Source organism: Schistocerca piceifrons, chromosome 3 (assembly GCF_021461385.2).
Source record: "Schistocerca piceifrons isolate TAMUIC-IGC-003096 chromosome 3, iqSchPice1.1, whole genome shotgun sequence".
NCBI classification, from domain to species: Eukaryota; Metazoa; Arthropoda; class Insecta; order Orthoptera; family Acrididae; genus Schistocerca; species Schistocerca piceifrons.
In genome coordinates this window covers 858,914,966-858,938,683 of record NC_060140.1, presented here as the reverse complement: position 1 = coordinate 858,938,683, position 23,718 = coordinate 858,914,966, and the positions used below count along the sequence as shown (strand labels likewise).

At 45.9% G+C, this 23,718-nt stretch overlaps 1 protein-coding gene and 1 non-coding gene across 2 annotated transcripts in view; both read right to left on the bottom strand.

Moving 5' to 3' along the window:
* LOC124789127 overlaps positions 1-23,718 on the bottom strand; it is a gene marked incomplete at its 3' end in the record, with an annotated part of 203,737 nt that overhangs the window by 72,043 nt on the left and 107,976 nt on the right. The window lies entirely within an intron of this gene.
* On the bottom strand, positions 12,308-12,382 carry Trnat-ugu. The gene has a single exon. It is a non-coding gene; the product is annotated as a tRNA-Thr (tRNA).

Below are 23,718 nucleotides of genomic sequence, written 5' to 3'. Positions count from 1 at the left end.
GTGACGTCAGCATCGGCGGCGCCGCGTCGCCAGCAGGCCGCTCGCTGCCGTCCTCTGGCCGTCCCCCGGCGAGTAAACAAAGGCGTACCTGCTGCTGCGGCGGTCACACACACGCGCGGGAAGAGCACGGCGAGCGCCCGCAGAGCGGCGAACCTCGCGGCAGCACCGGCACTCGCGGTCGCAGGACACACGCAGAGACACACGCAGACACACGCAGCGCAGCCGACCTGCCGCGCCGGGGCCTCACGCCGCACTGCCGCTGCCGCGGGATGCTGGCCGCCGGGGCCGCGCTGCTGCTGCTGCTGCTGCTGCTGCTCGCTACCTGCCCTGCCCACGGGCCGCCGCCCACGCGCGCGCTGTCCTCACACTCGCTTCATTAACAAGTGCCTCCTCTCCTCTACTCGCGGTCTTACGGTCAGCGCTGCTGACACTCCGTCAGGTGGTCCCGGGTTCGAGTCCCGATCGGATCGGGGATTTCCTCCTCTCGGGGCTGGGTGTCCGTGTTGTCCTCGTCATAATTTCATCGCCAACACGCAAGTCGCCGAAGTGATGCCAAATAAAAATTACTTGCACCACAAGGCCGAACTCCAAACAAGGGGACTTGGGGCCACAAAAGCAGCAAGCAAATTTCACTATTCTTCTCTACCCGCTTTCGTACCGTTAGTGTCAAGACGGTACGTGTTGTATCTTCGGTCTTCAATCCTAAGCTTCCCGGGTATGCAGTGTGCTTCAGGGTTCAAAAATGGTTCAAATGGCTCTGAGCACTATGGGGCTTAACATCTAGGGTCATCAGTCCCCTAGAACTTAGAACTGGCTCAAATGGTTCAAATGGCTTTGAGCACTATGCGACTTAACTTCTGAGGTAATGAGTCGCCTAGAACTTAGAACTAATTAAACCTAACCTAAGGACATCACACACATCCATGCCCGAGGCAGGATTCGAACCTGCGACCGGAGCGGTCGCTCGGCTCCAGATAGAACTTAGAACTACTTAAACCTAACTAACCTAAGGACATCACACAAGACCCAGCCATCACGAGGCAGAGAAAATCCCTGACTCCGCCGGGAATCGAACCACGAGCTGCGGACTGCTTCAGGGGAATAGTAAATACACTGGTATGCAAAACTTACGGACGGAAGTAAATTTCGCATGATGTGTAACTGCCACGTCACCTAGCATGATTTAACTTGGGCCGTACGTAGAAAGAGCTGCTACAGTACAGTGCAGTGCAGAAACCCAAAGAGACGAACGAAATGACACCTTTATTCGAAGCATCAAACAGCTGTCGGAAAGAGAGGATATCCGACGGACGGACTTTGTAATGTCCACGAGACCGTCACGAATCGCGGTGACTTCGGTGTTATTATTTTCTTTCAAAAATGTATCATTTCTGTATTTCTATCAGTGACCTACTATAGTATGCTGTAGCAGTTTTTTCTACGTGCGGTTCAAGTTTCATCGAGCTACTTTACTTGGCAGTGGTACATCATGCGAAAGTTACTTTCATCCTGCCGGCCGCGGTGGTCTTGCGGTTAAGGCGCTCAGTCCGGAACAGCGCGACTGCTACGGTCGCAGGTTCGAATCCTGCCTCGGGCATGGATGTGTGTGATGTCCTTAGGTTAGTTAGGTATAAGTAGTTCTAAGTTCTAGGGGACTGATGACCACAGATGTTAAGTCCCATAGTGCTCAGAGCCATTTGAACCATTTGAACTTTCATCCTAAAGTTTTTCACCCCAGTATTTTAGGAGATGTTGATGTAGAATAGCCGGCCGGTGTGGCCGAGCGTTCTAGCCGCTTCAGTCTGGAACCACGGGACCGCTACGGTCACAGGTTCGAATCCTCCCTCTGGCATGGATGTGTGTGATGTCCTTAGGTTAGTTAGGTTTAAGTAGTTCTAAGTTCTAGGGGACTGATGACCTCCGATGTTAAGTCCCATAGTGCTCAGAGCCATTTGAACCATTTGATGTAGAATAATTCGAATAAAACATTCCGTATAACATGAGCCCAATATGACGTATATCAGATTTTTATTGATTACTAAGATGCAGCAGTTGGAATGGAACCCAAGCAGGTACTGACAGAAGGTGTTAAATTAAAGGCAAATGATTAAGTTCAGAGCAGATTTTCATTAATTCCATCTCCTCGCGAACGACGGGTTGCAGAGCAACACTACGAAACAGCCTCTGGCATACAGCATGCGACGGCGTGACAAGTATTGCGTGGAGAGCAGCAGGTGGATCCGCTGGGTGCGTCGCAAACCACTCGGTAGGCGTCTGTCGTGGGACTGAAGAGTGTCACAGTTCTGCGAAGCACGCGCCATCACTGTTACGCACGTCCCCAGAAAGGGTAGGAGCTACCAGTAGAGTTCCTCGAGAGATGGCGTGTCACTGCCGTGCCTTACATTCACATAGGCGTAACAAGCAGTTACTTTGTGTGTGGCAACGATGGGTGGAAATATTTCAACTGTCTCGCTGAGTGTACGTCAGGGCGCTGAAATAATGGATCCATTACCACAGATTGCGAAAACTTTGTGGATGTTTTCCGTGGTCCTGTATCTAAATATGGTTCCCGAAATTGCAGCAGTCAACACTTCATCTTCGATGGGGTGCCTTCTACAGACACTCAAGTGATATCGGGTGTGTTCCAGGCGTGTGTAACAGGGCCGTGGCTGTCCGTGTGACAGCGACCTGGACTGCTTCGCACTTGTAGCATTAAGTGTCTACAACCGGGCGACCCGTCCGGCGTAGCGGTAACAAATTATATAAACGAACCTTCTACGTGAATCAATATCTCTCTTAATGAAAACAGTATCAAAATCCCTATAATAGTTCCTGAGATCAGCCCTCACATGCAGACGAAAAAAACGCGGCGAGGGACTTTTATAATATCTAGCGATGACCCAGCGGACTATGTTATTTACAATTCTTGATTTGTTATTTAGTCTCAGAATTTTCCCAGGTTTTGTGGGAATATACTATCAGGTGCAAGCTGCAGTAATATTCAGTTAGCTGGCGATACTGTATCACCAACATAGTTCCAAAACTGACAACCTCTTCTTAATCAAGTGAACTGCAAAGCTGTGCACATCAAGCAACCTAAGTGCGCGGTATCTTCTGGCCACACAGGATCAACTAGCTCAAGAGATGTAATATAAATATCTCGGAGTAACGATGTCTTGAGTTCCGAAGTGTAACGACCGCATGGCTCAGCTGCAGGTAAAGCAAATACTTATCGGCAGTACAGTGAGAAACTTTTGTTTGCCTAAAAATTTGGTCACGTGTATGAGACGCGTGTCACGTCGGACTAGCAGGTGACGCCGACTGTATACGAGGGTGATTTGATGAGTCTACCAAATAAAGCAAGAAAAATGTGTGTTTCGTAAACAACTCACCTTACTTTTCGACATAGTCTCCTTTGAGGGTTTTACACTTGTTCTAGTGGTCCTCCAGTTTCATCATCTCATCGGAAAAATAAGTTCTGTCAAACTCTGCAAAATACTCGTTGACTGCAACGATCACTTCCTCATTTGATGAAAATTTCTTTCCAGCAAGCCGAAGTTTCTATTTAAGGAACACGAGGAAGTCACTTTGGGGCTGCCTATGGTGAACAGGATGGATAAGGAATCATTTCAAAGCGCAATTCGTGCACTTTCGTCATTGTTATCGGTGATGTGTAGGATGGCGCATTATCCTGGCGAAAGAGCATGTTTTGCGTGCCAATCTTGGTCTTTTTTCGCCGGCCAGTGGGGCCGAACGGTTCTACGCCCATCAGCCTGGAACCGCGCGACCGCTACGGTCGCAGGTTCGAATCCTGCCTCGGGCATGGATGTGTGTGATGTCCTTGGGTTCAAATGGCTCTGAGCACTATGGGACTTAACTGCTGTGGTCCCCCAGAACTTAGAACTACTTAAACCTAACTAACCTAAGGACATCACATATATCCATGCCCGAGGCAGGATTCGAACCTGCGACCGTAGCAGTCACGCGGTTCCACACTGTAGCGCCTAGAACCGCACGGCCACACCGGCCGGCTGATGTCCTTAGGTTAGTTAGGTTTAAGTAGTTGTAAGTTCTAGGGGACTGATGACCTCAGATGTTAAGTCCCATAGTTTTCAGAGCCATTTGAACATTTTTTTTTGTCTTTTTTCAGCCAGCGCAAGCGCGCCATCTTGGTCTTTTTTCAGCAAACACAAGCTTCAAACGGTTATTCCTTGTGAATCCCAAATAACAGTGGTCATCACTTTATCAGTAGAAAATAGTTCTTGCCTTCTTCAGTGCACTTTCGCCTGCGTTGGTCCATTGTTTTCACAGCCGTTCTGATCCCGGTGAGCAACAATGGTGTGTAACGATGGATTCAGGTTTCCTCAACAGTCGCAGATCGGCGCTAAAAGTGTTGCGGACTGCGACTAAACATCGCTAGACACTGTGTTGAAATGTTATGTCGGATGCGCTTTTGGTCGGCTGTGAGCAGTCGCGGCACCCACCTACGATGCAGTTCCTCCGTAGCCAATTCTCCGTGCAGGATATTGCGCACTCGCTCAGTTGACGTGCCTACAGTCTCAGCAATTTCACGAATTTTTATTCAGCGGTTTCTGTATCGTGTATTTTGTCAGTGGTTTCCTTTGCTGGCCTCAACTGGACGGCAAGGACGCCCTTCATCTTCGGTGCTTGTCCTATCAGAGTTAAATTCATTAATCCAAAACTAAATGGTTGTGCAGAGTCCTCACGAACTTCACACAGTTCTGTTTCGATTTGTGCGGCAGTCGAACCCTTAGAATCAAAATGTTTAATAATAGCACGAAACTCTGTTTTCTCCACTGTCAACAACTTTAACATAATGACCAATTCAGACGACTGTCGACAACGAACTGTAAGCAATAAACTGCTGATCTTCCTTATACGATCCTCGGAATAATGGAGCTTATCAACCAGGAACGCGGAACAAAAATGTTCCATTCCTTCGCGGAAATTTACCAGAGTTACCAAACCATCCTCGTACAAACGAGGAGGCGGAGAGAGTGCAAAAGAAACGCTGAAAAACTGAAAGTAGTCCAGTCAAAGAAGGTCAAAAAAAGGTCGAATAAATGAAACAATCGTGTAGTTGCAAAGTTTCGTATGTTGGTGGGAGAGAGTGTCACGAACATCATTCTAAAAATCCCCAACGGTGGGGTGTGGGCGAGTAGATGCAGTGGGCGTTTAAAGGCCACTTTTTAATGCTGCCGCTTCTCGCGAATACGTTGCCCAGAACAAAACTACAAAAATCTCCTACAAAAAAGGTCCTATTCATTTTTTCTCTAAGACTAATAGTTTCTTGTTGCAAGTGATGAAAAAATCGCAAATTAAAAATTGTGTTTTAACGGTATAAAATTAACGTTTCTCTTACGAGGGTTGGAACTTAAATAGTGGCAACTATTTATTCACAACCGATACAAAAGAGTTACATGTTTGCACCGTTTACTATCTTTCAAAGTAGTCACCAGCGTGGTGTAGAACTCGTTGCCAGCGATGTGGAAGGCGTAGTATACCGTTAGCAGAGCCTGTTCTGTTGATGATGCGAATGGAGCGGTCTAAAGTTATGGTGAATCTCGTGTACGACTGTAATGGTGTTATCCTAACGCATTACGTTCCTCCACGCAGACCGTCAATGCACGCTATTACTTCTCGTTTTTGGAGCATCACCTGAGACCAGCTTTGCGAAAGATGCGGCGACACTTCCTGCGCAATCCACCCATCATTTTGCACGACAACGCGCGGGCGCATACAGCGCAAGATGTGGCTGCTCTGTTTGGTTGTGGGACTGGGAAGTACTGTACCATCCACCATACTCCCCGGACTCCGGACTTAAGTCCTTGTGTCTTTGATTTGATTCCGAAGATGAAGGAACCACTTCGTGGCATTCGCTTCAGAACTGTTCCAGAGATTAGACAGGCAATAGACCGCTCCATTCGCCGAACTGTGGTCATGCACTTCCCACCTTCATAGGTCTGTACACTGAAGGGCGAGCAAGCGATTCCTCGCACTCTATGTACCCTACTACGTCACAAGAAGCAACTACAGGGGGTTTTCGCAAAGTTTTACCAAAACTCCTCAGCGCCTAATTAATCACTGGCGATGTAGTGAGCTAGTATGCCCTGGGCTCGTTTATTTTCCACAAGGCGTGTTAACATAAGACTAACGCAGAAAAACACATGGACAGAACGTGCATCAGGGCTGGTAGTGTGTCGCGTGCGGGAACGATGCGCGTTCAGCTCGCATGCCCCGATACACGAACAGGGCTGAAGACTGCTTTACAATACACGACGAAAGCTGGAGCTCGAGAAGTGTTCTTTGCATTGTCGTAATTGTTGCAGTACGACAGCGCAACGAATACTTACGAAACAATATAATAGGACACGTGCGTAGATTTTATGCTGTGCTAACAGCTCGTACTTCGTGTTCCACTTTCTTTTGATCGCGAATATATCTTTCCACCTTCGAAAAAAATGGGACTTAACATCTGAGGTCATCAGTCCCCTAGAACTTAGAACTACTTAAACCTAACTAACCCAAGGACATTACAAACATCCATGCCCGAGGCAGGATTCGAACCTGCGACAGTAGCAGTCGTGCGGTTCCAGACTGAAGCGCCTAGAACCGCTCGGCCACCACGGCCGGCTTACCTTCGTCCGAAAAACTAAAGGAAGGTACACGCGTTAAGATGACGACAGAAATGCCGTTGACCGTCTGCTGTTGGATAGAGGCACTACGTCAAAGAAGGAAATCAGGAAAATCATTTCACTGCACAATGCCGTAATGAGTGCTGTAGCGCCGCAAAGTGATACACCGCCCACGCTGGCAGCAATTACAGGACAGGCCGTTATACGGCTCTCACCGACTTAATTTCTTTGTCACAGATACAGCACAAACGTAATAAGCAAAGAACACGTGATTTGTTTTTTATTAAACGTCTATTAACTTAACAAAGGTAATCTCATTGAGAAGTGTGCTGTTCAGGGATGGCCTACTACTTACGAAAAAGAAAGAGACTTTATTATCATCACTCTACTATTGTATTTTTTTTCGCTTGCATCTCTATTTTTTAGGAGGGAGACAACGGATCGTGCGTTCAGATGAACGTCAGTCAGACTCCTCCAAGTATTCGTTTTTATAACTTCACTGCTGAAAAATCTGTTAGACACAAATATGCGGTCACGAACATACTACAGAGTCGAGCAGCTATTGGAAACAAATGTGGAACTGTAATCCAGGGAGGGTCTTGTAAAACATTTCAGCTTTTCCTGTCTGCAGGGCGGAACCTGTACATGAGCACACGACTGTGTGAATGTGAGTGAACTCCAGCCAGATTTCAGGAGCCCACTTTCAACGCCCACGGCAAAAGAAGTTGCAAAAACACTTAAGTCGAGTTCAAATCGATTTAAGTCAGTAAATTTCCTATCAAAGTTTTGTAAAAAAAAGTCTGTAGCACTGTAACAAATTCATCAAAATGTTCGTTCAGTGCCTCCTTTCAAGATTTATTTCATTTATAACTAAATGAACATTCGAAAAGTGCGCAAGTGTCCTTTCTGAAAGTTGCTTTATGCGCAACAGCAATTTTGTTTAAGACCAAAAGTCGCTGTCAGAGACACTGGTAATTAACTTAAATCTACACTGCAAAAGTGTGCCGGCCGGAGTGGCCGCGCAGTTCTAGGCACTACAGTCTGGAATCGCGCGACCGTTATGATCGGAGGTTCGAATCCTGCCTCGGGCATGGATGTATGTGATGTCCTTAGATTAGTTAGGTTTAAGTAGTTTTAAGTTCCAGGGGACTGATGACCTCAGATGTTAAGTCCCATAGTGTTCAGAGTCATTTGAACCATTTGAAATTAACGCGATGTAGGATGCAGTGTATCCCTGCTGGATACTAACGTCTTTCACCTTTTCCGTTACTGAACCAACGTCGTCAGACTTGACCAAATCACTGCAGGAGCTCCAATGTTGCTATTGACTAAAGTTTTGGCAACAAAGGTGATACTTGTCAATAATGTTTGCTGAGCGAGAAAATACGTCGTCAGCTGCAGTTTTATCGAGCATTGAGTAAATTGAGGAATTTCTCCATGCTATTGAACTCTACGTCAACACCTCTCACAAATACAGCAATCTGAGCAACATCCACACTTTCATCCAAAGCCAAAAAGGAAAAAAAAAAACTAAATCTTTATTCTTATTTTTCCGTTGCGTTTGCATGTCGTTCGCCATTCCTTCGACGGGCCTGCAAACCTCCCCGTGAATGAGAGGCTGTTTGGGAAACAGGAAGAGTCGTTGAGATTGTTCAAATGGCTCTAAGTACTATGGGACTTAACATCTGAGGTCACAGTCCCCTAGACTTAAAATTATTTAAACCTACCTAACCTAAGGACATAACACACATCCATGCCCGAGGCAGGATTCGAACCTGCGACGGTAGCAGCAGCGCGGTTCCGGACTGAGGCGCCTAGAACCGCTCGGCCACATCGGCTGGCAGCTATTTTCCTCTAATTAATTTTGTCTTGCCACGAACGCCAGAGAGACTTGGACAGCGACCACACTAACGACACGAAGTAAACGGGCCCCTCTGGCAGCGTGCGCATCGCTAACAAACGGCCAGTGGCGGCAGAGTGGAAACTGATACTTCGTCACCCTGTACGGCAGCAGTAGCTCTCTTCCGGGAAAGGGAACGTCGATTGTCATTCTGCAGACACACTACACCTCCCTAGCATTTCCTGTCCCGTTCTCCTATGTGAGCTCGTGTTTACTTTCAGTCTGACAAATGAGTACTCCTCCCGGGGCGGAATGGCCGACGCGTGCTGGAGGACAGCTGGCAGCTGGGCACCGCGGAGGCGGCGCAGCTGACCTCGAGGTAGCGGCAGGGCGCGGTGTGCGCGGCTGCAGCACGGGAGTGGAGGCCAGAGGTGTGTGTGTGTGTGTGTGTGTGTGTGTGTGCGTGTGGGCGCTGTCAGCGGCGGCCCGCCCTGCGCCCGGCGGACGCACGCGCGGTGCGTGGCAGAGGGTACCTCCTACCCATGTCTGTCCCGTTACATTCGCGCACTAACAGAGCGACCGCGTCTGTGCTCGTCATATTCGAGTTTATCCAAACTTATGGTGCGTGCAGGGCCTGCCAAGAAACGAAAGTGGGAGCTCAGATGGTTAGCGGTTTAGAGAAAATTTCATTATTGGCGCGGGTCGGGCGTGGCTCGAGGCTTTTACAATGGGGCGACAAAAGTCGTGGAATAGCGATACAGAGGTAGTATGGTGTACATGAAGTATACAAGAGCAGTGTATTGGCGGATCTGTCATTTGTACTCAGCTATGAAATGAAATGATCGTATAGTATTTATTGGCCGGGATATCCCCTTCGGGGTTCGGCCGCCGCATTGCAAGTCTTTTTAGTTGACGCCACTTCGGCGACTTGCGTGTCAATGATGATTAAAATGATGATGGACACACAACACCCAGTCCCCTGGCGGGAATCGAACCCGGGCCCCCTAGCGTAGTACGCGGTAACGCTACCGCTGAGCTACTTTTTTTCGTTTTGTTCGTAGTGTCTCGTTGTATTTCGTCGTAGCGGACGTCACTTGGCATCCGCTGAAGTTCGTTGCTCATCTTTTCACTCATTTTTTTTTTTTTATTACAGAGGCCAGCCAGCCAGCTCTCTGACCGACCGCACGGCTAACCGGGCGGGCTGATTATTTCACAGTAGCAGTTTCATGAAATTTCCTGTCAGATTAAAACTGTGTGCCGGATTCAACAATCCGAGAGCCACAGTGTCAAGAGCGTGCCGGGAGTATCAAATTTCAGGTGTTACCTCTCACCACTGACAACGCTGTACCCGACGGTCTTCACTTAGCGACCGAGAACTGCGGAATTTGCGTAGGCTGAGGCGAAATTTGGCGTTAATGGGGTATGGCAGCAGACGACTGACGCGAGTGCCTATGTTCACAGTACTTCACACCTGCAGTGCCTCTCCTGCGGCCGTGACCGTTTCGTTTGGAGCCTACACGACTGGAAAACCGTGGCCTGGTCAGATGAGTCCCCACTTCAGTTGACGAGAGCTGATGGTAGAGTCCGATTGTGGCGCAGACACCACTAAGCCGCGGACTGAGGTTGTCAACATACCAGTGTGAATGCTGATGGTAGCTCCACAATGGTCTGGGCTGTGTTTGTGTGGAATGGACTGAGTCCTCTGGTTAAATTGAACCGATCATTGACTGTAAATGGTTAAGTTCAACTATTTGGAAACGACTTGTAGCCAGTCATGGACTTCATATTTCCTAAAAACGACGGAATTTTTATGGATGACAATGCGCCGTGTCACCGAGCCACAACTGTTCGTGACTGGATTGGTTGGATTAAAGAAAATTGTGGACAATTCGAGCGAATGATTCGGCGACGCACATTGCCGAACACGAATGCCATCGAAATTCATGGGACAAAATCGAGAGGTCGGTTATTGAGCAAAATCCTCGCAGTTATGGACGGCTATAGTGGTAGCATGGCTCAATATTCTGCAGGGGACTTGCAAGGGCTTGTCGAGTCACGCCACGTTGAAGTGCTGCACTTCGCTGGGCAATAGGAGGTTAGACACGATATTAGGGGGCGTCCCGTGACTTTTGGGACGTCAGTGTAGACTAGTGTAGTTTCCAGGCAGCCGTTAGCGCAGCGAAAAGAGCATAGAACGGTAATCCGAGGGTCGTGGGGTCTAGTCCGTATGCGGAAACATGTTTTATTTTCAATTTTTATCACAAGCTGCGACTTCGTCGCGAAAAAACAGTGACCCGTACATGTAATAAGTTTCCTTTAATTTACGTCTATGGTCACAAACTTTTTGTTAACAGATTACCGGTTTCGGTCTTTAATGACCATCATCAGATCTGTTTCATAAAAACAAAGTCCTAACGTTCAAAAATGGTTCAAATGGCTCTCAGCACTATGGGACTTAACATCTATGGTCATCAGTCCCCTAGAACTTAGAACTACTTAAACCTAACTAACCTAAGGACAGCACACAACACCCAGTCATCACGAGGCAGAGAAAATCCCTGACCCCGCCGGGAATCGAACCCGGGAACCCGGGCGTGGGAAGCGAGAACCCTAATGTACTGCAGCCATAGTGGCATCGTCATATGTTAAATGCGGAATCAGCACGATGCTGGTGCATGCTCGATCGACCTGCTCCCTAATTCTTAACGCTGAGACAGTTTAAGATATTTAGTGCGTTTAGACATTTACATTACAGGTCATGCACGTGTGGCAAACACGTTAAGATGAGGGCCAAAAATCTCACTGAGATCTTAAAATCTGAGTCAGTTCGACTCAGACTGAGTTCAGGATAAGGAAAGCATTGATGAACGAGTAAAATACACACGTATAGTCTTTTTCCGTGGAGAATTTAAAACCAGTGGCATGCGCCCAAGCCGGCCGTTGTGGACGAGCGGTTCTAGGCGCTTCAGTCCGGAACCGCGCTGCTGCTACGGTCGCAGGTTCGAATCCTGCCGCCGGCCGGAGTGGCCGAGCGGTTCTAGGTGCTACAGTCTGGAATCGCGGGACCGCTACGGTCGCAGGTTCGAATCCTGCCTCGGGCATAGATGTGTGTGATGGCCTTAGGTTAGTTAGGTTTAAGTAGTTCTAAGTCTAGGGGACTGATGACCTCAGATGTTAAGTCTCATAGTGTTCAGAAAAACCATGCGCCCAATCCCCCTGCCTCTTAAGGGTACGGGCCGTTCTTTTTTGCGGGAAAACTGTTACAGAAATTACATATGATGGACATCCGGCTTTGTCCACAAATGCGAAAACATGCCCATAATTTCATTTCTTTGAACGGGACAGAGCACCAACGCAGTGGTAGCTGTATGTAAAGAGCATTTCTTAACAACGGGCCGCCTCGCGGTGCCGTACGGTTCTCGCACCGCTGCACTGGCTTCCACAGCTGGCCTCATCTCGTGGTGCACGACTTTACTTTTGTGGCGATTTGTGAAAGACTCCGGCTGTGTGCGTCCCCTTATAACAGCCGTGGCTGAAGTGCAGTAACTCCAAACACGACCAGATTAAGCACGGAAAACATTCGTCTACAATCTGGATGTTTATCGTGAATCACTCGAAGCTCTGACCCCAAACCTAAGGTTGTCTGTGCATGCACGTAGAAAATATATACACCTTTGTTAAATCCGATGGTCCGTTTGAAAATACAAGCGCTGCACTCTTAGACGTAAGTTAAAATGAAATGATAATTAAATCGACACTCTAGCTGCAAACAAGCGTCGATATACATAATTAAGGACGTGTTGAAAATGTGTGCCTCGACCGGGACTCGAACCCGGGATCTCCTGCTTACATGGCAGACGGTCTATCCATCTGAGCCACCGAGGGCACAGAGGATAGTGCGCCTGCAGGGACTTATCCCCTGCACGTCCCCGTGAGACCCACATTCTCAACATGTCCACACCACTAAATTTGTAGTGCGCCAAATAGATGTTCGCCCATCACACTCATTACTCGTGGCAGATTAATCTACCAAGTCCCGTACGAATTGGGGCACGGTGTGTGCGTTCGTACCAGAAGGTCAATGGCCGGAGAAGCCATATTTTAACTATATATGAAGGTAATATCTGTTCCCGATAGAACAGACACCATTGATGACCGTGCAGCTTCTCTAGAGAAGCCACTGACCTTCTTGTGCGAACGCACACACCGTGCCCCAACTCGTACGGGACTTGGTAAATTAATCTGCCACGAGTAATGAGTGTGAAGGGCTAACATCTATTAGGCCCACTACAAATGTAGTGGTGTGGACATGTTGGGAATGTGGGTGTCACGGGGAGCATGCAACGGATAAGTCCCTGCAGGCGCACTATCCTCTGTGCTCTCGGTGGCTCAGATGGAGAGAGCAACTGCCATGTAAGCAGGAGATCTACATCTACATCTACATCCATACTCCGCAAACCACCTGACGGTGTGTGCCGGAGGGTACTTTGAGTACCTCTATCGGTTCTCCCTTCTGTTCCAGTCTCGTATTGTTCGTGGAAAGAAAGATTGTCGGTATGCCTCTGTGTGGGCTCTAATCTCTCTGATTATATCCTCATGGTCTCTTCGCGAGATATACGTAGGAGGGAGCAATATACTGCTTGACTCCTCGGTGAAGGTATGTTCTAGAAATTTCAGCAAAAGCCCGTACCGAGCTACTGAGCGTCTCTCTTGCAGAGTCTTCCACTGGAGTTTACCTATCATCTCCGTAACGCTATCGCGATTACTAAATGATCCTGTAACGAAGCGTGCTGCTCTCCGTTGGATCTTCTCTCTCTCTTCTATCAACCCTATCTAGTACGGATCCCACACTGCTGAGCAATATTCAAGCAGTAGGCGAACAAGCGTACTGTAACCTACTTCCTTTGTTTTCGGATTGCATTTCCTTAGGATTCCTCCAATGAATCTCAGTCAGGTATCTGCTTTATCGACGATTAATTTTATATGGTCATTCCATTTTAAATCACTCCTAATGCCTACTCCCAGATAATTTATGAAATTAACTGCTTCCAGTTGCTGACCTGCTATATTGTAGCTAAATGATAAAGGATCTTTCTTTCTATGTATTCGCAGCACATTACACCTGTCTACATTGAGATTCAATTGCCATTCCCTGCACCATGCGTCAATTCGTTGCAGATCCCGGGTTCGAGACCCGGTCGGTGCATACATTTTCAAAATGTCCCCAATGATGTATATCAACGCCTGTTTGCAGCTACGGTGTAGATTTAATTATCATTTCATTCTAGAGAAGCTGCACGGTCATCAATGGTATCTGTTCTTTTGGGAACAGATACTATCTTCATATGTAGTAAGTTAAAATGTACTCAAAATTTCGGAGTTGATTGGTGTAGACAACGTAGTCTTGTGGAAACGAACGAAGCTCTTTGGAAGACACTGTCTTCCAAGCGCTGTTCTGGTGCCACCCGTGACAGAACTCCATGCCTCGTTACGGTCGGGCGGATCTGGAGACGCTAGCTAATGGCACGTGGCGGGCACCGCAGTTCACCCCAGCTTACACCGGCTAGGCTGCACTCACGGACAGGCACAGAGAGAGAGAGAGAGAGAGAGAGAGAGAGAGAGAGAGAGAGAGAGAGCTCGCCGCACGCTGCCCTGCGCCTATCGCCCTGGTCTACTCCGGTCCAGCCGCGTCCACAGGCTGCGTGGGCGCCCCTCCCCTCTCCCCCTCCCCCACCCAGACGCCGGCCCCGGTTGCCAAACGTCTGCTCGCCTTCGCCTTCCGCCTCGTACCTGCCAGAACACAACGGGCAGCCGGCATTTAAAACCACACGCGCACTCTCTCCACTTCCTACTGCGTCCCACTCGGTTTAAATTAAACATTGCTGCTGCCTACTCGCGGCCTTAACATCAGCTGGCGCCGTTTCACGGACGCTGCACATTAAGTCATGCCATCAGGCAGTGTGACTCGCGAAGAACAATGCGGCTTTTTCCGCCAAGTCGAATGGAATATTACGGTTCACAGGTCCCCATCTTTCACTCTTACGCTTTGCGTTGAGAGCAGATACCGAGTTCGCTTTCACGGCCGGTATTTGCCTCCTTAGGGAATTTCGTTACATGGGAATGAAACCGCGGTGAAAGGCATATTTATTTGCCTAAATGCGTGTGTCCACTAGCAAGTAACTTCTGCAAGAACCTTCTGCAAACACCTGCTAAAATGTTACGCTAGAACAAAAACTTGCGGAAGTTTGCTTCTGCAACTAGCTTCGGCAAGCTAATTTCATTAACTTGCTGCAAATACTTCAAAAATGTCTCTACTCGAGTTGCGTCCTGAGGTATGCAAGTCGAACTGTACAGTATTGTACTTGGAAACAAGCAGTCGCCACCCTTGTTACATTATTACTGTAGTAGAAAATCAATAAGGAAGAAACAGATGTTTGGGTGAAGAAACAGATGCAGAGGCGTATGAAATGCAATTAGAAGACTTCGGTCTAATTAAAAACTTTCTGAGAATGTCGTATGTTAGTTTCGAACTGTGCGATCAACCATTCGAAAACAGGATACCGGTACTAACATGCGGCAAACAATACCACCACAAGTTTCTTTTCTAATTACCCTTCGAGTTTTGCAAACATTTTTTATTACTTGTATTCCAAATGCAATGCACTTATGTTTATGCTACATTAAAAAATCTTGTGAAATTTTTTTGGTTATTTATAGACGCTGACACATGTCTATGACACAGTCATAACCGGTTTCGGCCATACAATGACCATCTTCAGATTCTAAAACAATACAAAAGAAAATTTATATTAAAACCTAAAAATAAATGTGCCATATGTAACCAGGCTTATTAGTAATCCGGCAATAGCCGGAAATACAACGCCATCGGGCGTCAGAAATACACTGTACAAGTGCTTCTGCTATTTTCATCTATAGCAATGTTTTCTCCTTGTTCTGAAATGCTATTTTACTGATTTAACGATCTGTTCTGTAATCTTCAATTTTATGTACATTTGACCTAAATATTAATAGTAAATTTGTATATTTTAGGCTTTTGAAAAATTAAGACTATCTCATAGAGGACGCGCGCATCTAGCGCAAAGAGGGTGCACAAAATCTAACAAATTTTTATATCTATATAAGACCGGTGTTTTACATTTTATAGCTAGTTTGACAACGCATGAACCTGTGTTCAGTGTATGCCGCCTTTACATTTGAACTATATGTATTTCGCATAAATTCAGTTAGATTACTAATAAGCCTCGTTAAATATTGAACTTATTTTTAGGTTTTAATATAAATTTTCTTTTGCATTGTTTTAGAATCTGAAGATGGTCATTGTATTCCCGAGACTGCGTCTATAAGTAAACCAAACAAATTTGCAAAATAATCAATTACGCACTCCATAGACAAAATGTCGTTTTTTCCAAAATTAAAAAATCTCCTATAATTTAAATACATGTGTATTGCTGTTCTACTTCCCCCTTCCGGTGAAGCACTATAATTTAAATACGCATGTACTGCCGCTCCGCCGCACGGGATTAGCAGAGCGGTCTAAGGCGCTGCAGACATGGACTGTGCGGCTGGTCCCGGCGGAGGTTCGAGTCCTCCCTCGGGCATGTGTGTGTGTGTGTGTGTGTGTGTGTGTGTGTGTGTGTGTGTGTGTGTGTGTGTGTGTTTGTCCTTAGGATAATTTAGGTTAAGTAGTGTGTAAGCTTAGGGACTGATGACCCTAGTAGTTAAGTCCCATAAGATTTCACACAGATTTTTGAACTGCCGCTCTACTTCCCCTTCTGGTGAAGTAAAGTAATCTGTAAATTAATTTCGCACTTCCTTGACTGTGGTAGTCAGTTATATATCTTCAGGGGTTCTAGTGGTACACTGTTTTGGCCCTTCAGTTTTTGCGCCATTGTCCTTTCCGACACTGACAGTTTCGTATCGGTACTGAACACAAGGAACTTCTGCAAGTTGGAGAAACACGGGTCGCAATTTCGGCAGGTACTCGCATCAAGATACAAGAAACTGTTTCTACTAACTTCTGCAAACTGACGTAACTTGCAGCAGTAGCTTAGCGAGCGACTTGTGGGAGTTTACCCGCTAGTCGACACACGCCTTAACGTTACCCTCCTAACGCTGCAATCGTCATCAGAAGCTATAAACACTGAGACAGCAGCTCCAGGCTCAAACAAACTCAGCGAGCCCAACTGTTTACACTCATTCACTCAACGATCAGGCTGTGATATCATTAGACACGGCTTTCTAAGATCACCGCATCGCGGCGACGTGCCCTACGGAGCCCGTGAGGGGGGAAGAGTCGGCGCTATTTGCTTTGTTTAGCGCTGCCGTCCATAACTTGTCTAATTTCAGCCCTTCTTTTCTGTAAAGTTGTTTTCGTGCTTCTGAATTTCTACGGCTTGTAATGATACCGCCTTCATAAAATGACAATATCGTAAAAACGTATTTGGTGGTCCCCTGGGCCCAGTGTCTTTTGCCACTGCCGACTTACCCGTGTTTCCTACGCTACAACTACCCTTCCGTTCTTTAAGCCATGTATTAGTACTTCTTTCGGTAGTCCCTACGTACACTTAACCGCAAGTGCAAGCAGCACGTGTAGGTCCTCTGCAGCATTCAAATACCCACGCAAATTTCGTTTCGGTTGAAACACTGTGTCAATACTGTGGCATTTTAACAGCCTTCTAACACGATCTGTGACCGTTTTTCCCCAAGTGGGAAGAAAGCTTTTTCTCTACCTGGTTGATTTTCTACGCATGATATAAAAGACTACCCCGCATACGGTCATCATGTTCCCATACCCAGGAAAACTGGCTCTTTCCTATATGCAGTTCAGAAGTCTAGAAAAGTATCATCATCATCATCATCATCATCATCATCATCATTTAAGACTGATTGTGCCTTTCAGCATTCAGTCTGGAGCATAGCCCCTTATAAAATTCCTCCATGATCCCCTATTCAGTGCTAACATTGGTGCCTCTTCTGATGTTACGCCTATTACTTCAAAATCATTCTTAACCGAATCCAGGTACCTTCTCCTTGGTCTGCCCCGACTCCTGCTGCCCTCTATTGCTGAACCCACGAGTCTCTAGGGTAACCTTGCTTCTCCCATGCGTGTAACATGACCCCACCATCTAAGCCTGTTCGCCTTGACTGCTACATCTATGGAGTTCATTCCCAGTTTTTCTTTGATTTCTTCATTGTGGACACCCTCCTGCCATTGTTCCCATCTATTAGTACCTGCAATCATCCTAGCTACTTTCATATCCGTAACCTCAACCTTGTTGATAAGGTAACCTGATTCCACCCAGCTTTCGCTTCCATACAACAAAGTTGGTCGAAAGATTGAACGGTGCACAGATAACGTAGTCTTGGTACTGATTTCCTTCTTGCAGAAGAGAGTAGATCGCAGCTGAGCGCTCACTGCATTAGCTTTGCTACACCTCGCTTCCAGTTCTTTCACTATGTTGCCATCCTGTGAGAATATGCATCCTAAGTACTTGAAACCGTCCACCTGTTCTAACTTTGTTCCTCGCATTTGGCACTCAATCCGTTTATATTTCTTTCCCACTGGCATTATTTTCGTTTTGGAGATGCTCAAAAATGACTCTGAGCACTATGGGACTCAACATCTTAGGTCATAGTCCCCTTGGAGATGATAATCTTCATACCATAGTCCTTAACATTTCTGCTCTAGCTCTGAAATATTACTTTGCAAACTTTCAATCGAATCTGCCATCACAACTAAGTCATCCGCATATGCAAGACTGCTTATTTTGTGTTCACACATCTTAATCTCACCCAACCAGTCTATTGTTTTCAACATATGATCCATAAATAATATGAACAACAGTGGAGACAGGTTGCAGCCTTGTCTTACCCCTGAAACTACTATGAACCATGAACTCAATTTACCGTCAACTCTAACTGCTGCCTGACTATCCATGTAAAGACCTTTAATTGCTTGCAAAAGTTTGCCTTCTATTCCATAATCTCGTAGAACAGACAATAACTTCCTCCTAGGAACCCGGTCATATGCCTTTTCTAGATCTATAAAGCATAGATACAATTCCCTGTTCCACTCATAACATTTCTCCATTATTTGCCGTAAGCTAAAAATCTGGTCCTGGCAACATCTAAGAGGCCTAAACCCACACTGATTTTCATCCAATTGGTCCTCAACTAATACTCGCACTTTCCTTTCAACAATACCCACAACGCTGATTAAAGAGATACCTCTGCAGTTGTTACAATCTTTTCTGTTTCCAGGTTTAAAGATTGGTGTGATTACTGCTTTTGTCCAGTCTGATGAAACCTGTCCCGACTCCCAGGCCATTTCAATTATCCTGTGTAGCCATTTAAGACCTGACATTCCACTGTATTTGATGAGTTCCGACTTAATTTCATCCACCCCAGCTGCTTTATTTCGACTTAAAATAAAACATTCACTAGATCAGTGTCTAGTTCTGTCAAATCTTTAGTACTGCGATATAGTTCGACACGTGACGAACACTGAAAATTCCAAACCACTGGAGTTAGCCACGAATGCTTGTCGTAAGTGTATAACGATATGTTGTTTGATCACGTCAGGTAGGGTGGATGCGGAGAGATAATGACACGTTTCCTTTATTCATAGGTTTGTTAAACATTCGTTGCCGGCCGTTGTGGCCGAGCGGTTCTAGGCGCTTCAATCTGGAACCGGGCGACCGCTACGGTTCCAGGTTCGAATCCTGCCTCGGGCATGGATGTATGAGATGTCCTTAGGTTAGTTAGGTTTCAGTAGTTCTAAGTTCTAGGGGACTGATGCCCTCAGATGTTAAGTCCCATAGTCCTCAGAGCCATATGAGCCATTTAAACATTTGTAGCCACAACAATTCTCCTGGCATATCAAATACCGATCATCATTCCATAACTGCAATACAAGATGTGCTACGTCCACGACCTTGGCTGAGCCTATTGATGAAACTAACTCTTCCTCTACATCATTCTCCATTCCAGCATACGACTCTGGAATAAACTAACCTCTGACCCAAATCCCATTTCGTTTTCCCGAGGAGATAAAAGCTGTACATACTGTCACTACCGAATCCCATCTGCTTCCTTCTGTTCTAAAGGGAACCAATATTACTGTCACACCGTCAACTCTCTTCACGCATTTGTCATCTCTGTCTATTTCAATGTCATTTCTTTCACCTTATCTGGTACCGTTACACTATTATTTATCGCTCTTCGTGTCACCAGCCTGTTTGTTCTCCAGACCTGATAGCTTCGGCACTGCCCCCTGCGTTTCCCCAACAGTATCATCATTATTATTATTATTATTATTATTATTATTATTTACAGTTCGGGTAAGTTCACCGGAGAGAATAATAGTAAAGAACACGCCTGTCGCTTTGGAACACTAATGCAGCTGGTGCAGAACTGCTACTAGCCGGTCACGTGACAAGTTAGGGCAGTGAAGTGGTGTGTGTGTGTGTGTGTGTGTGTGTGTGTGTGTGTGTGTGTGTGTGTGTGTCAGTTGTATGGAACAAGCGCAGTAACATGGGCTAGTTGGAGGCGTGACAGAATAGCACAAAGGAGTAAACGTACGAGTATTTCGACATGGCAGTTACTGTTCTGTGAGTGAAGCTGGTCGATCTGTTTGTGTATCAACACGGGCTTTCCAAAATGTCTACAAGGAATGCTGTAACATACGCAGTCATATATCAGGGCATAACAACAGTAGTCGTAAAAATATGCTAACACAAGATAGAGGCCGGAGACAGCTGACACGTTCCGCCAAAGACAGTCGGCCTCAACTCCGACAAGCGCCGCAGCTACCAGTAAACGAACGTCCGTCTGAACTACGAGAGTTGCCCGTAAAGTAATGCACCGCAATTTTTTCTTCAACAATTCTTTATTGAACATAATGAGAATTACACACATGAATGAATGGTGTTTTATCTACACACCCTATTTTTCCACGTAATCTCCATCCCGTTCCATGACCTTTGTAACGTTCTCTGGCAGCACGCATCCAAAGTGAAAGTTAAAAGAACATTTCCATGTATAATACTCACTGTAACAAATAATTTATATGTATTTCTGTTAATTGAATTTCAAAAGGACACTTAATTTTGTGAGGAAAAAGATAATTATGAATTTTGCTATTATAAATGATTATTCAAAGAGTGTGAAACGCTATCTGTGGCGGAGGATGTGACAGCCGCCACAGAAGGAACGATATGTAATCAAAATGACAAAGACTGTACAAGAATAAGTTAAGATATAAATAGGCAATATATTGTAATAGAATCGCTTGTCTTCTGCACGGACTGAATGGGAGAGGAACCTGTGAAATTGCATTAGGCTCTTAAGTAGTCTTCATTTGTCATAAGTCGATGATCGACGCCATTTATAGCTGGCATTGTAAAAGGTGTGTAAAGATTTTGTTTCTGTTAAAATATATTTATGTAGTAAAATCTGTTTGTCACAATTACTGCAAATTTCGCACCGGACATTACCCATTTTATTTAAGAAATTTCAGCATTTTATTGGATATCGCTGGCGGTGCGGAGCTGCGCCACGAGCGAGCAGTCTGCAGCAGCGGCCCATTTAAATATACTGGGTGTCCGAAAAGTCTTTCCCTGATTACATACATTGATAACTCAGGCTAGAAGTAAGATACAAATATGAAACTGGTGTCTAATTGTTTACAAACTATCAAAGTTTTTTTTTCACACATCAGTAAACTTCCACTTCCATTGTTGCCCAATGACAGTACACGTCGATATGACTTTGCGGTCGAAATGCTATCACGTATTGAGAACGATGATGGTTATCTCAGACGAATTGCCTTTTACGACGAAGCGACCTTTTTTGTCAGTGGAGTAGTGCGCATTTGGGGTTCACAACCCCCTGGCAAGGTCGTGGAGTGCACCAGAGGCAGTCCAAAGGTGAATGATTGGTGCGCGCTATTGCACGATCGAATTATCGGGCCATTCTTCTTCGCTGAGGCTACCATCACATCTGCAATGTATCTGGACATGTTGTAACTGTATGCTGTTCCTCAGCTGCTTCAGTATCACCCCGATGTCTTGTTTCAGCAAGACGGTGCACCGCCTCATTGTGGTTTGGACGTCCGTGCCTATCTCGATATGACCTTTCCTGGGTCGTGATGGGCCAACGGTTTGGCCTCCATGCTCTCCTGACATAACCCCATTAGACTTCTTTTTATGGGATTATGTCAAGGACGAGGTCTACCGAACACGTGTACCAGATCTTGAAACCCTGCGGCAACGGATAACCACAGTCGTTGAATCGATCCCTCCGGTGATGTTGGCTAATGTGTGGACGGAAATTGAATATTGCCTAGATGTGCTACGTGCTACCAAGGGTGCTCATGTGGAAGTTTACTGATGTGCGAAGAAAACTTTGATAGTTTCTAAACAATTAGACACCAGTTTCGTATTTGTATCTTACTTCTAGCCTGAGCTATCAATTTATGTAATTAGGGAAAGACTTTTCGGACACCCTGTACAATCGCAATAACGACCATATCCTAAAAAGGGTACAGGAATAGGTGAACGAAAATAATGAAGTGTTTCTTTTCACAGCATTCCAGAGGCAGAATAAAAGGAGATAATAGATTTTATCTTGTGCATTCACAGGTGGATACAAGCTGCAGCTTTTGTAAATTTTCATTCAAAAAAGTGATAAATTCTGAACATATCATAAAGTGTATTTAAAACTGGATAATTTTCATAAGAGCTTAGCAATATAAAAAAGAAAACATTTTCGTATGGTAAAGATAGTCTTATGCTTCAAAGCTAGTCGGGGTATATCCAATTAAACAAAAATCCACTGCAACGTGGAAATGTTTGCTAAGTTCGATGGACAATAATATTTTCATTCTTGCACAAACAGCTTTAGTACTTGAATAAAAGTAAAACTTGAATAATTATTTTGGAATATTCAAATAAATTCATTTTTATTAATCTGCAACAGAATATTTCATACGTAAAGTAATAATCACAGATGAAAAATTTATTGCAACCTTTCATTGCTCATGTCCATCCATGTATATGTTAAGTTCAATCTCAACGGTTTCCCAATCAAATTAAACGCAAAAAGCAAAGAAAGTTTAAAACCAGACGGTCAACTCCCGAATAATTAAAACAGACAGAATCGCATTAAACCTTCCTACAGCGCGAAGCAAGGCCGTGTATTCCCTGTCGGAGCCAATCCTTGTCCTGGTGGCGGAGCCAGTGCTTCACTGTGTGAAATCACCTCCTCGCCGTCCTCAAAATGTCTTCAAGAATGACATCCTTTAATGGCCGAAACAAGTGGAAGCCCGAGGCGGCGGGGTCAGAGCTGTAGGGTGGATGGGGTAACACTGCCTAACCCTGTTTTGCGAGGTATTCAGCAGTCCTCAGACTTGTGTGCTGACGAGCGTTATCGTGTTGCAGCAAAACATCTCCTGGGTTGCTGTGGCGCCGAAGTCGCCGGAAGCGCGTCTTGAGTTTTGTTAATGTGTTGATATATGCTTCTGAATTAATGGTACTGCCTCTTGGCATCACATCAATGAGAATCACACCTTCAACGTCCCAGAACAGTGTGATCTTGACCTTACCTGCGGAAGCAGTTGCTTTGAATTTTTTTATTCTATGGGAAGTGGGAATGGCGCTATACCAACGACTGTCGTCTTTTTTTTTCGGGCTCAATATGGTGAACTCAGATTTCGTCGTGACAATCCGAGACAAGAAGACCTCCCCCTCCGCTTCAAAACTTTGCAACAAATCGAGACAAATGTTTTTCTGTGCCATTTGTGATCCACCGTTGGATACCGCGGGACCCATTTTGTACACACTTTTGAATGTCCAAGAGTGCGGATAATTGCATCCACACTCGCTGATTGACAGATGCAGCGGCAACTGCCGAGTCGTAATGCGTCTGCCTTTGACGCGCGGCGTAGCGGCGCAGTCTGATGAGGCGTCTAGTCGCGATTCGCGCGGCTCCCCCCCCCCCCCTCCCCCCCCCCCTCTCCCCGTCGGAGGTTCGTGCCCTCCCTCAGCAGTTTGGTCCCATAAAACTTACCACAAATTTCCAAATTTTCCGTCTGTCCTCGCTAATGACAACATCAGCTCGCTGCAACATGTCAGGTGTGATAGCCGTGGATGGTCTCCCCGACCGCTGCAAATCTTGGAGCTCCGCCGAACCGCCTTCTGATGA